Source organism: Malus sylvestris, chromosome 9 (genome assembly GCF_916048215.2).
Source record: "Malus sylvestris chromosome 9, drMalSylv7.2, whole genome shotgun sequence".
NCBI classification, from domain to species: Eukaryota; Viridiplantae; Streptophyta; class Magnoliopsida; order Rosales; family Rosaceae; genus Malus; species Malus sylvestris.
In genome coordinates, this window is record NC_062268.1 from 28,746,029 (window position 1) to 28,759,271 (window position 13,243).

Consider the following 13,243-nt stretch of genomic DNA (forward strand, 5'->3'; position numbering starts at 1 on the left):
GGGACAAAATTCATAGTCTAAGGAAAAATGTGTGAGAAATGCAAAGTCAAAAGAAACGTCTACGAGACATCATCAGGGATATGACCAGCCCAAGGTAGGTGCCTTATTAAAACCTAGTTAGGTAGCAAAAACCCAGTGGGAAAAATGCTCCTAATTGTAGGGAAAAAGAGTACATTAAGATCAAGCAAGTATTCTTCAGGATACTCCCCCTCAGTTTGACATAATTCCAAAGAGAAATAGCAATGTTACAACTCAGAAAGTCTAAGCATACCAATTCCATGAACAAGTCTCTGAAACGTCGTCTTCAGTAGTGATTTGGTGAAGAGATCGGCCAGATTGTCCTGTGAACAGATTTGCATGACTTCAATCTTTTGATGCTCTTGTTGTTAATGTGAAAAGAAGAACTTCAGCGCAATGTGCTTGGTGTTGTCTCCTTTGATATAACCTTTCTTGAGCTGTTCGATGCATGCTGCGTTGTCTTCAAATATCGTTGTTGGGACATCAACGATGGGATAAAGATCACATGAGCTTCGAATATGGCCCACTATTGTTCTCAACTAAAAGCATTCCCGAGTTGCTTCATGTAAGGCAAGAATTTCAGCATGGTTAGACGAAGTGACAACTAAGGTGTCTATTTAGTTGACCTCTAAAAGATTGCGGTGCCTACAATGGTATAGATATAACTTGTTTGAGAACGCGCCTTGTGCGGATCAGACAAGTATCCTGTGTCAGCTTAGCCAACAAGGTGAGAATCGACTTGAGAAACAGAGGGTGCGGAATTACTCAAGGATCCGTAGGGATGTAACAACCCCAAATCCATAGTACCCTTCAGGTAACGGAAGATGTCTTTCACGCCAGTCCAATGTTTGCATGTTGGTGCATTATTATATCTTACCAAAAGATTAACAGCGAAGGAGATGTCGGGTCTAATGCATTGGGCTAAATACAATAAAGCGCCTATCGCACTTAGATAATGAACTTCAGGCTCCAAAATCTCTTGATCATCCTCCTTCGGACGGAAGGGATCTCGTATTGCATCTAACGATCGAATGACCATAGGAGTACTCGAAGGCTTCGCTTTATCCTTATTAAAACGGCGCAACACTTTTTGGGTGTAGTTCGATTGATTTACAAGGATTCTATCCGAATAGTGTCTCTAGACCGAGACAATATCGAGTCTTACCTAGATCTTTCATCTCAAATTCCAACTTCAGGTGCGTGACAGTTCTCGAGAGCTATTCAGGAATTTCGATGAGATTCATGTCATCGACATATACTACAAGAATCGCAAATCTGGAATGTGACTTCTTAATGAACACACATGGGCATAGTTCATTGTTCACATATCCCTAACTAGTCAAATACTCACTCAGACGGTTATACCACATTCTTTTAGATTGTTTCAAACCGTAGAGTGAACGCCTCAGTCGAATTGAGAGCGTGTTTCAGGTTTTGGAAATATTTGAACCAGTCAATGTAAGTTATTCGGGAACTTTCATACAAATTTTCATTTCAAGATCGCCATAGAGATACGCAATTACTACGTCTATCAACTGCATACTCAGTTTTTCAGAAATTACCAAATTGATAAGGCAGCGAAAAGTAATCACATCCATAATGGGTGAATAAGTTTCGTCATAGTCAATCCCAAGGCATTGTGAGAAACCTTGTGCAACAAGACAAGCTTTGTAACACACAATTTCATGCTTCTCATTAAGTTTCAGAACGAAAACCCATTTGTAGCCAACGGGCTTCACATGTGGAGGAGTAGAAGCTACAGGTCTAAACACCTTATGTTTCACAAGCGAATTCGACTTGGATTGCTTGTTTCCAATTTGACCAATCCGTTCTACGTCGACATTCATTAACGGAACGCGGTTCAATGTCATTGCTCAACATGATCTCAGTAGTTGCTGCATATGATAATGCATTGTCAACGATCATCTCATTTCTACGCCACACATCATCTAAGCTAGCATAATAGATCAGAATCTCACAATTCTCGGAAGGAGGATTCGTCGCTTCAAGGACACTTCCATAATCTAGAATTTTCTTATGAGTTGGATAGAATGAGTAAGCGATAGTCAGATTTACGGTAGGTTCTTCAGGACCTTGTGTCGTGGGTCTCCTATTTTAGGGGTGTGAATCCTTTGAACTAAGGGGTCTGCCATGCTTTTGTGTAGGGGCAGATGATTGGCTAGCCGCTAATGCACGTGGATAACCAAGATTGGAGCCCCGGGCCCCTTGGAGGGAAGTCCGTCGTAGATTTGGTACATCCATTTTTGCAGGTGTATTCACAGCTGGAATATGTGATCTTGTCACTCACACTAGATCGGTGAAAGCATCTGGCATGCTCTGAGCTATGCTCTGGAGATCTAATATGCCCTGCACTTCAGTTTCAGACTGAGCAGTGTGGGGATCTAAATAAGACAAATTGGGAGTCATCCACGATAAGTCACGTCATTCTTCAGGAACATTGACATTCTTATTTCCCCTAACGATGGGAAGACTGTCTCATAGAAGTGACAATCCATGAAACAAGCGATAAATAAATCGCTTGTAAAAGGTTCTACGTAACGAATAATCGAAGGAGAATGATATCCGACATAGATTCTCATCCTTCGTTGAGGCCCTATTTTTGTACATAAGGGCGGCGAGATCAGTACATATACCGCACAACAAAAAACTTGCAGATGCGATATGTCAGATTCGTATTCGATAACCAACTGAAAGGCACTATATGGTTGTGTCGCAACAGGCCTCAGGCGGACCAACTTTGCTACGTGCAATATTGCATGGCCCCAAGCAGTGATCGAGAGCTTGGTACGTATGACCAATGATCGAGCAATCATTTGTAAGCGCTTAATGAAAGCATCTGCCAAGCCGTTCTAGGTATGAACATGGGGTACGAGATGTTCAACTTCAACCTCAACCGACGTGCAATAGTCATCAAAAGTTTTAGATGTGAATTATCTAGCATTATCCAATCGAATAAATTTGATTAGATAATTAGGGTGGTGGGCCCTAAGCTTGATAACCCAAGCCAACCGTTTGAAGAATGCAGCGTTCATTGTGGACAATAAGCACACGTGTGATCAACGTGTGGAAGTGTCAACCAAAATCATAAAGTACTAAATGGTCCGCAGGGAGGGTGAATCGGTCCACAAATGTCCCCCTGAATTCTTTGTAGAAAAATAGGAGGATTCGAACGAATCTTGTCATAAGAAGGCTTAGTAATAAGTTTTCCAATAGAACATGTTTGACATGCGATTCCTTGGATCAAACCTAAGCTTTGGGTTAGTGGATGCCCGTGTGATGATTTGAGGATTCGGCGCATCGCTCTTCGTCCAGGATGTCCCAAACGATCATGCCAAAGTGTAATTTCATGCGCAGTCCCAGTAGTAGGGCCGGCCACATAGTGGCATTCTATGGGGCGTATGGGCGTAGTATACAAATCACTTGGGATACGCTTCATCTTTTCTAGAATATGCTTCTGGCCATATTCGTAGAAAGTTATGCACATAAATTGAACTCCGTTTTCTACGTGGGTTTCAATGTGGTAATTGTTACCTCTAATATCTTTGAAACTTAAGAACATTCTTACGGAACATGGAGAATAGAGTGCCTCAGCAATGGTTAAGATTATACCATTGGACAACATTATACGTGCCTTACTGTATCTTTCTATCAGGTTGGATGTGCCTGAGAGGGTTGTTAGATGTGCATTCTTAGGTTTGAAGTTAGTGAAATAGATGTGTTCACGTAAAACGATGTGCGTGGTTGCACTATCTGCCAAACAACTAACTTCCCCACTAGTCATACATAGAATGAAAAATTAATTTGAATCGGCCATATATGTAAAAGTTCTAAAAATAAATAGCAATTCAAAATAATTTCATGTATTCAAGGATGGTAATTAATTAAAACTTAATATCTAGAAACAAATCACCAACAAATACTCCAAACATAAAGGAAAATTATTAAAAAATCAACCAAAAACAAAAAAGGGGGAGGGGGTTCCGCCATTAGGTGGAATTCGGCCCCATTGTGCAATTTTAACTAACTAAAATTGTTTATGTCTAAGATTCTAATCTTCCATAGGGGTGGTACCTCTTGAAAGTTAGAAACCTCCATCTTTGTAGTCTTCGGTTCTTCCACTTGCATGAAGTTTGATTCAAACTTTTTACGATGAGAATGATATTCAGCTACAACCTTCTAGGGAGCTTGGCAAACACGGGACCAATGGTCTTTTAAACCACAGCGATATCACATGTTTGCATTCATGGTTTTAGGTGCTTTACTCTTATTTTTGAAGTTCGGGGCCTTGGGAGCGAGGTTTGAGTGCTTCTGAGCTTTGTTTCCTCCCTTGGATGGGCCTTGACTCTGTTGACCTTCGTGGGGTGGCTTATGGCCGCCCCTACCACACCTCTTTTGGCATTTTTGGCATTGATTTGTGCTATAATGTGTTTTAGGCACAACAGTCGCCACAGTAGGTCGAGCTTGATGATTCTTCATTAACAGCTGGTTCTGCTTTTCAGCGAGAAGTAAAACAGAGATCAAATTCGAAAACTTAGTGAACTTATGAACTCTATATTGTTGTTGTAGGACAATATTAGAAATAAAGAAAGTCGAATAAGTCTTCTCTAGGAGATCATTTTCATCAAAGTTTTGTTACAAAACTTGAGAAGTGATCGGATTCGACAAACTTCAGAATTATATTCATTCATAGACTTAAAGTCTTGGAAACGCAAATGCTGCCAGTCATGTCTTGCTTCATGCAAGAATATGTCATTTTGGTGATCAAAACGATTAACCAAAGCGACCCATAGTGCACGTGGATCCTCCTCAACAAGGTATTCAGTTTGCAAGGCGTCATGGATATGTCTTCAAATAATTATTGACTTCAGGTTCATATGTTCCTGCAGGCAAACACAAATATATACACATTAATATGCAACAAGAATATATGCAAATAGAACTTCATGTCTATAATTATAATTGGATTAATTATTTGGACTTTAGGCCAAATTTAAAGTGTGGGTGAAAAATATAAAACTCATTGGGCTTAAAATAATTAGACAAATAGACTCAGGTCCCAAAAGAAGGCCTAAGCCCACGGGTGGCTTAATAAAATGGGTGTCGTGCATCCCAGGCCCAAGAATGGGCTGGGTTTGGTTTCAGGTCAAGCGAGCATGCAGGTCTTTGCATCATAAGGTAATTGGGCTGGATGTGCAAACCTAAAAAAATAAAAGGAAGGCCCATAAAGGGCAAGGCTCGCTTGTGATATGGTGCATGAGAGACGGTAGAAGCCCAGTGGGCTCGACTACGTCTGTGGGTCAGATCATCACCAAAGCCCAATGGGCTGGTGATGTGGATCGAAAAACCAACGGCACAAGCAAGGCCCAACGTCGTGGGTGCTGTGCAAATGAACTGAGAGGAAATCGAGGCCTTTTAGGGCCTAGGTGTGATTTCCAGGCCACCCCAGCAGCGCTGGGTGTGGGGAACAGCCAGATTTAGTCGACGACGTTGCTTCAGGCCACGTTTCCATGGTCGGTGCAAGCTTATGGTTCATTGGATAGCCAAATATTTATTGGCGGAGATGAAATCTTAACGTCGAGGAGGGGGAACTGAAGGAATTTAACTGAGAAATTGTTGGTGAAAACGATGGGCTTTGTCCAATTTACACGACTGTCGATCGTGTTTCGTCGAAAAAATTGACGGGGAGAACCTGGGCTTTAGGCCGTGGGTTGGGACAAGGTGCTTCAAACGCACCGTTTTTGGTTCAGGCTTATGGCCTGGGTTTCGATATTGGGCTTGGCTTGCCAGGTGCTGGCGGCTTGCACGGTGCAAGGTCGGGGGTTCAAAGAACCCCGTTGTTTCCGGATTTCAATTTTTTTTTCAATTCAATTCATATATAATTCAATTTGATGCATATGCAATTCAATAATTTTAATGCATGTACATATATTTGATGCAATTCATGGCAAATATCAAATTCACATAATTCAACAATTATGAATATAGTGCAAACACAATTTATGTAGAATCTAAAATTCTAAAAACCTAAAGTTAGGTCATGCATTATGGTGAATGTTCATGCTATCAGGGCTACAAAAATATTGAGATAAAAACTGTTGTCTTGAAAGAACCTGATTGCGTGATGATATGGATGAACTGGTTTAGTGCAGAAAATCTCCTCGTCAAATTCCTAAGCGCAGTGGTAGGAACGTGCTGATAACGTGTTGTAGCCTATTTTATTTGACAAGGTTAAGGGGGGCTGGGGGCAAAGGTAGAGAGATTGAGAGAGATATGTTTGTAGAATTGTAGGGGAATGTGCATGTTATCCTTCCCATATAGTGCCTTTATTTCTAGTAGTAAAAAGGAGAGAAGAAATTTCTTCATCCCCAAGGAATACAAGTTGTAATAGGAAAGAATAACTGGAATAAAATCTAATCTAGGATTTACACAATCACTTAAACTAGGAAAGTTTACAACATATTTGTCTAATTATGATTGATTTTCCTAATTTTTTAGTCTTGTATATTGTTTTCCTATAAATACCTTCCTAATAGTGAAGAAAAAGAGGTGTTAGCTAGTGTATGTTAGATTATATGAGAAAAGTCTCGATATATATTTTCACGTATCTTATATGCAAGAGAGATTTTTTAGTGTGACCGGCACATAAGGGTGGTACACCAGGTGTCACTATATAAATAGTGGGATATGTGTGTTAAAAAGTTAATAACTTAAAAAATTAAATTTCTCACTACTTGCATAAAAACTTGGTGTGTACCACCCGTGTTCCCGTCATAATGAAAATTTTCTCCTATATGCAATGACTAAACAATAAAATCTAGAAACAAATGTTCAAAAACATATGGTAAGAGCATCTCCAATTGAATGTAGAATGTCATGAGATTGAAATTCTACAAGTTAAAACTTGTTGTAAATGTTGTTAATTATGTGAAATTCTACAAGTTAAAACTTGTTGTAAATGTTGTTAATTATGTGGCTATTCACTTGGACCATTATGTAATATATTAATAGTTGAGTTGTGTAAATAAGAAAACTTGAGCTTTGGCTCCATATAAACCCTAAGCCCTATACATAAGCATTCTAATGAGAATAATATACAGTTAGATTTTCTCCTAATTTCTTTCTTGTTCTTAGTAGTCATATATTTTCAACAAGTTATCAGCACACACCATGTAAAATTTATTTTTTTGAGTTTTTGTTTCAGTTGAGCTAAATTCATCGTGTGATTCTTCTTTTGTACTCAACCAATAGATGCTCCTAATCTTTTTATTTTGTACAATTTGGTTTTTGTTGCAGTCATATTTGAAATAGGAATGTGATGTGTAAATCCTAGTGCATATATGTCACAGCCCGTTCCAAATTATTATATTCGTGGTTGTGAATGGACGAAATTGCCCTTAAGAAATACTAAATTTGTGAAGCTCAGGTTGCTAATTATCTAGGTTCCTAAGTTTGAAAATAAAATGGAATTTAATAAGGATGGAACTTAGATTTTTAGGTTAAAATGTTAAAGTTTGGTGTTTGGAGATTGGAATAAGGACCACGTGGGATCCCCACATCCCTCAAAACCCTCCTCATTTCCCGTTCACTGTCTTTCTCTCTCCTCCTTCACGATTTCTCACTCTCTCTGTCTCTCTCCTTCGAACTCACACGGACCACCACCAAAACCACCCTAAATCTATACCAACGTCAAGTTTGAGACCACCATTGGAATCCTGAGGACTTCACGATCACGTTGGTATCCATTTCAGGTAAGTTTTACTTCGGAAAACCTAGATTCTAAACTCCCCATGAAAGTGTACTGTTCATGAGCTTTGAATTGGTTGATTTTTAGGACAATCCAAGCTCATAGTGAGCTTAGTGAGGTCCCAAGGAAGCTCGGAGTGCTTCGTTGGAAGTTTTTGGACGTAAGAACACGGAGATCAACAAGTTCAAAGTTTGGCCGGAGCTTTCGAGGCTTTTTCCGGCGAATCCCCGGCGAGTTAGGAGTCGAGGTAGGTATCAATCTCTTCGTCTCGTCAAGTACTACAACTTTCCTTTTTGTTTCACTCAATTTCGTTGAGTATTGAAGAAGTTAATACTCATTTGAAAAATACCCAGTTTCCGGCGACCTCCGAGGCTTTCGAGGCAGTTTCCGGGAAAAACACGGCGAACTAGGTGTTGTGCAAGGTACCATTCTCTTTGTATCTTCAAGGGCTACAACTTTCGTTTTTGAATCACTTGATTTCGTTGAGAAATGACAAAGTTATGGCAATTTGAAAAACTGCCCGGAAAACGGCCGCCGGAAAAACCAGTCCGGCGACCCAAGGAAGAAGAAGGTGCTACAGTAAAAATAAAAAATAAAAATAAAATTATTTTAAAAATATGTCGACGTCCGTGACGTCGAGTAGATCACTGTGGTATATTCATATACCTAAATTGAACACCGTATGAGAAAGTTATTAAGGATTGTTGGTTAGGTGTTCGAATAACGTTTTGTAGTTTTCACATTTAGGTGAAAATGTGAATTGATGATCCGACCGTTGGATCGTCACTAAACTTTGATACGTAGTAATACGTAATAATTGAGGATTATTGGAACTTACGGATTGGGAATCCGAGTTACGGATCTTCCGGAATTGGAATTGTAAGTCCATAATATAAAATGTTAACCGTCACTTAGTTTTGGAAATTGACGGAAATCCAACCGTTGGATGGTAATGAAATTTTAGGATGTTGTCCTAGAGGTATAATGTGGACCTCTGGAAGTTATGGATTTAAAATCTGAGTGGCAGATCTTCCGGATCGAACTACGTAGTGACGTATTTTATATAAGTTAAATATTCTATCGATATGAATTCTGAGGTTGGATTTGATTACTATTCTAGGCGGCGATCGTCGTGACGCCTTGATGTGTGGTGCTAGGGAGTTGTTGGATGAACTCCAGGTGAGTGGGCAGTTTTGTTTTCCGTATATATATATATACTTAACGTTTTCCCAGAAATTGAAAATGCATGAAATTATGTTTAAAATGAAATGCATATGAGTTATGTGGAAAAACGGGAAGTGAAATACCATGCATAGAATTGATATGAAAAGTATATAGAAATGTGAGTTGAAATGCCATGCATGAATTAATATATGATGCATATGTATGAATTGGTGCGGTGGACGCACATGTAAGAATTGATTTATGATGCATATGTATGAATTGGTGCGGTGGACGCACAGGTAAGAATTGATTTATGATGCATATGTATGAAATGGTGCGGTGGACGCACAGGTGAGTATTTAATTACTGTTATGATGATGATGATATATATTGAGCTCAAATCCTGCACCATGGTTTAGTGCTTATAGTATTCACCGCATCGCACGCTCGCCTTGGATCCAAGTAGATGCTAGTCGTACAGTCCACGCGGAGTGGGTACGACAGACCAGTCGCGAGAGTGTTAGTGAGATTCCGACTGGTGGGTGACCTTAGATTATGTGCACAGATGATTTATGAGAAGCACTAGAGCGTAACTTGTGTGCAGAAGGCCGGACGGGTCACAGAGGTGACTCCGGTAGAGTGATAATGATAGATTTTGAGCTCTAGGTTCAACCGTATAGGGCTATTAGAGGGCCTACGGTTGATTACTTTCTTGCACCTGATATGATTATGTTGATGCATTCATACCTTATTACTGTTGAGATGATGTGGCATGGCATAATTAATATGAGAAATGTTGAGATGACATGGCATGGCATGATTGATAAAGAGATAATGTTGAGATAGTAAAAATGAAGTTTTGAGAATATATATGTATATTTATATTTTACATTTCTGGGAAAGTATACAGGTTTTACGGAGAGGGGTTACAACGTTTTGAGAAATGTTTGGATTTGGAAAAGAATTGTTTTATTGACCCACTCAATTTTGGTTTTGCGCCCCTCCAGGTTCAGGAATCACAAAGGTGTGGTGACTACGAGGAATTCGACGGTGTTCTGACAGATTGGACAAAATTAGGACTCACCTTCGGGTGTATCAACTTATAAATTGTATAATTAAAGCTTCCGTACTGTGCAAATGGTTACGTCACTCTCACGTGACGGCCAGCATGCCCTCCTTCGGGACGGGGTGTGTCAATATAGGGATATCTTTTATATTCCCTTTGGTAGTCTAATCCCTATTAAGAGTTGTAATCCTAAAAGGGTAAGGATTTTACCTATCCTACTACTATAAATAGAGGCACAATGGGGTGATACAACACACACCTCACAATTAAATCTCTCTCTTCTCTCTCAATGCTGCCCCCCCTCTCTCTATTCCCTTAGAATATCTCAGTTAAATAGGCCTACAACAGGTTATCAGCACGCTCTTGTCAGAAGCTGAGGAACTGACAGGATCGTAGGAGGAGGCTATCTTCCACAAAATTCAAAGGCTTTTATTTGTTTTCTGCCAATTAGGTATGCTTAAAATAAAGGAAGATATTTGAAATGACCATGAAGCATGAAAACATCCCCATGATGCATGAACCCCCTATGTTTATATTTTACTTCCGTTATATATATTGTGTATGTTTCATATATTTGTTAATATATATATATATATATATATATATATATATATATATATATGTTTCATGCATTACGCAATTATATTGCTATGTGGAATTGTGAGTCAAAGCATATAAATAAATTAGAAGAATGTTAGGGTTTTTCAAACCCTAGAGAAGTCGGAAAAAAAAATCGACAAATTCTGGGAATTATGAAGCATGGCTGCCGCACCACCACAATTGACTTTCATGTTGGTCTGCAGCCCAGCTACGTCCAGCATGTCACCAGGATGACGTCATTTTGATGTCTGACCTATGGTTGTAGCCCGTTGGGCTAGCCACGAGCAAAGATAAACTGACCTCTTTGGCCTGGGTTTGTTTTGGGCCTGCAACCCCAGCTCAACTACCAGTATAGCCCGCAACCGTTTGTTGGGCTTTGCCTTCACACCCATAGCCTACAACCCATATGTTGCTGGGTCTGGTCCTGCATTCTTGGCTCTCCTGCAGCAACCCCGAGTTGCTTGCTGGGTTTTGCCCAGGTCTCGGCCCATTCGCCCGCAGCCTTTGCTGTTGGGCTTGACCTGCCCCGAACCCAAAATTTGAAACCTAGCTTTGGCTAGGCTTCCCTGGACCAACCAAAAGGTCACTTTCACTGGGCCTGCACCTTTGTCCAATTTTAGCCTAAAGCCAGCAGCCTTGGTTGCTGGGCTCACCCAGAACGCTTGGCCCGAGGCCTGCAGCCTTCCCTAAGGCCCAATAAGCCTGCAACCAAACTTGCAGGGCTCTTCTCCCATATTATTTTGCTTCCACGATAGACCTCGTTTGGTCTCGATCTATTGAATTAATTAAAAGTGACATGCAGTCCACTTATCTGATAATGAATCCAAAATTATTAACCTGAAGATCACTTTTGGACATTAACGATTCAATAATTTATTTTTATACTTTGAATTTCGTAGTCTCGAAGCTCTCACACTTGAGTTCTTGAAGCAACTCAAATCTACTATACTTAAACAAGCATATTGCATTATGTGTTTCTTGCAGGAATCTCTCCTTTATGAACTAATCGTTCATAAAACTAAATTGAACTTATAGTTTCATATTTAGTGCCTTTGAAACCTAAAGTTTTCATTTAAAACCTACCACATGAAACCTGTAGCTTTCATGCATAAATTAAACCAATACATGTTTATAGAACCTGAATGTTCTACTATATATGTCTATGGATCACTATATGACTAACCACGTTTTTGTTGTACACTCCGTTTTAGGGACGCATTGAACTTGAACAAGCTCGGTTTCACTGCTCTGGAAATATCTGAAAGAAACTACATGAAGTGGGTTCAAGACGTGAAGCTTTATCTTACTGCAAAGGGTATTAGAGCCACCATCGAGGCACCTATTGACGACAAACTTGTCGACGAAGCTCAGAAAGGTAATGCAATGATCTTTATTTGAAGACACATCTATGATGCACTGCAGACTGAATACCTCGCTGAAGATGACCTACACACCCTCTAGCTTGCTCTAGCCGACTGTTTCGATCACCATAAAGATATCTACTTTCCTGAAGTAAGACACCACTAGCATCATCTTTGTTTCTAAGAATTTAAGTCTGTGAATGAATACAACTCTGAAGTTTATAGAATTCGATAACTTCTGAACTCCTGTAAAGTGGAACTAACTAAATCAGATTTCCTGGAGAAGACCTATTCGATCTTCTATGCCACCAATATTGTCCTGCAGCAATAATATATGGCACAAAAGTTCACCAAATTTTTGGATTTGATCTCTGTTTTACTTATTGCTGAAAAGCAGAACCATATTTTGATGAAGAATCATCAAGCTTGACCGACTGGCTCGAACACCGCGCCTAAAGCGCATGCGACCAATTCTAGCAGCCACAAATAACGCAAGAATCATCGTGGCCGTCGCAATGGGCGGCAAGCCCCATCACGGGCCTAAGGTCCATATAGTCAAGGCCCACCCAAGGGAGGAAATATGACCTAGCAGTGCCAACCCCTTGCCCCTAAGGCCCCAAACTTTAAGAACAAGGGAAAAACTCTCGTTCAGTCGGTTTCCATTGAAAATGGACATGTGCTACCGTTATGGATCAAGGGATCATTGGTCATGCGTATGCCGAGCTACCCTGGAGGCTATTGCTAAGTATCATTCCCATCGTGAGTCTAACTTTACACATGTGGATCTTCCGGAGGATACTACTACATCCATTGAGATATCATATTTTCAGGAGGCATCAGCTCCTATGGACGAATAAATTTTAGACATGTTTTTAGGGTGTTTTACCTCTGGTAGCTGAACCCACTAGGAGTGGCCGGACTTTCCCCCCTATTTTTCTATGTTTATGGTTTAATTTTGAATAATTTTTCTAAGTATTTGGAATAATTTGTTTGGTTTTGGTTTGTTTTGAATTATGGATTGTTATGTTATGGATATTATTTCTCAAATTGATTAATTGAATGAATGGAATTATATTTATGCATGTGACCAATTTAATCAATTTATTTCTAGGTATATGTCTTGTGGGGAAGTTAGTTGTCTGGTTAATAGTGCTACCACACACACCATATTGCGTGAGCTACACTATTTTACTAACTTTGTACCTAAGAAAGCACCTCTGACAACTCTCTCAAGCCCATCCAACCTGATTGAAGGATATAGAAAGACTC

At 39.8% G+C, this 13,243-nt stretch overlaps 1 long non-coding RNA gene across 2 annotated transcripts; it reads left to right on the forward strand.

Annotated features, from left to right (window-relative positions):
• Positions 1-7,397: 7,397 nt before the first annotated feature.
• Positions 7,398-10,144, forward strand: LOC126583377 (uncharacterized). Of its 2 annotated transcripts, XR_007609730.1 has the most exons (5): positions 7,398-7,787; positions 7,871-8,030; positions 8,137-8,205; positions 8,904-8,962; positions 9,955-10,144. It is a non-coding gene; the product is annotated as an uncharacterized LOC126583377 (long non-coding RNA). The 2 variants fall into 2 exon arrangements; XR_007609729.1 differs by having other exon boundaries at positions 7,398-8,030.
• The last annotated feature ends 3,099 nt before the right edge of the window (positions 10,145-13,243 follow it).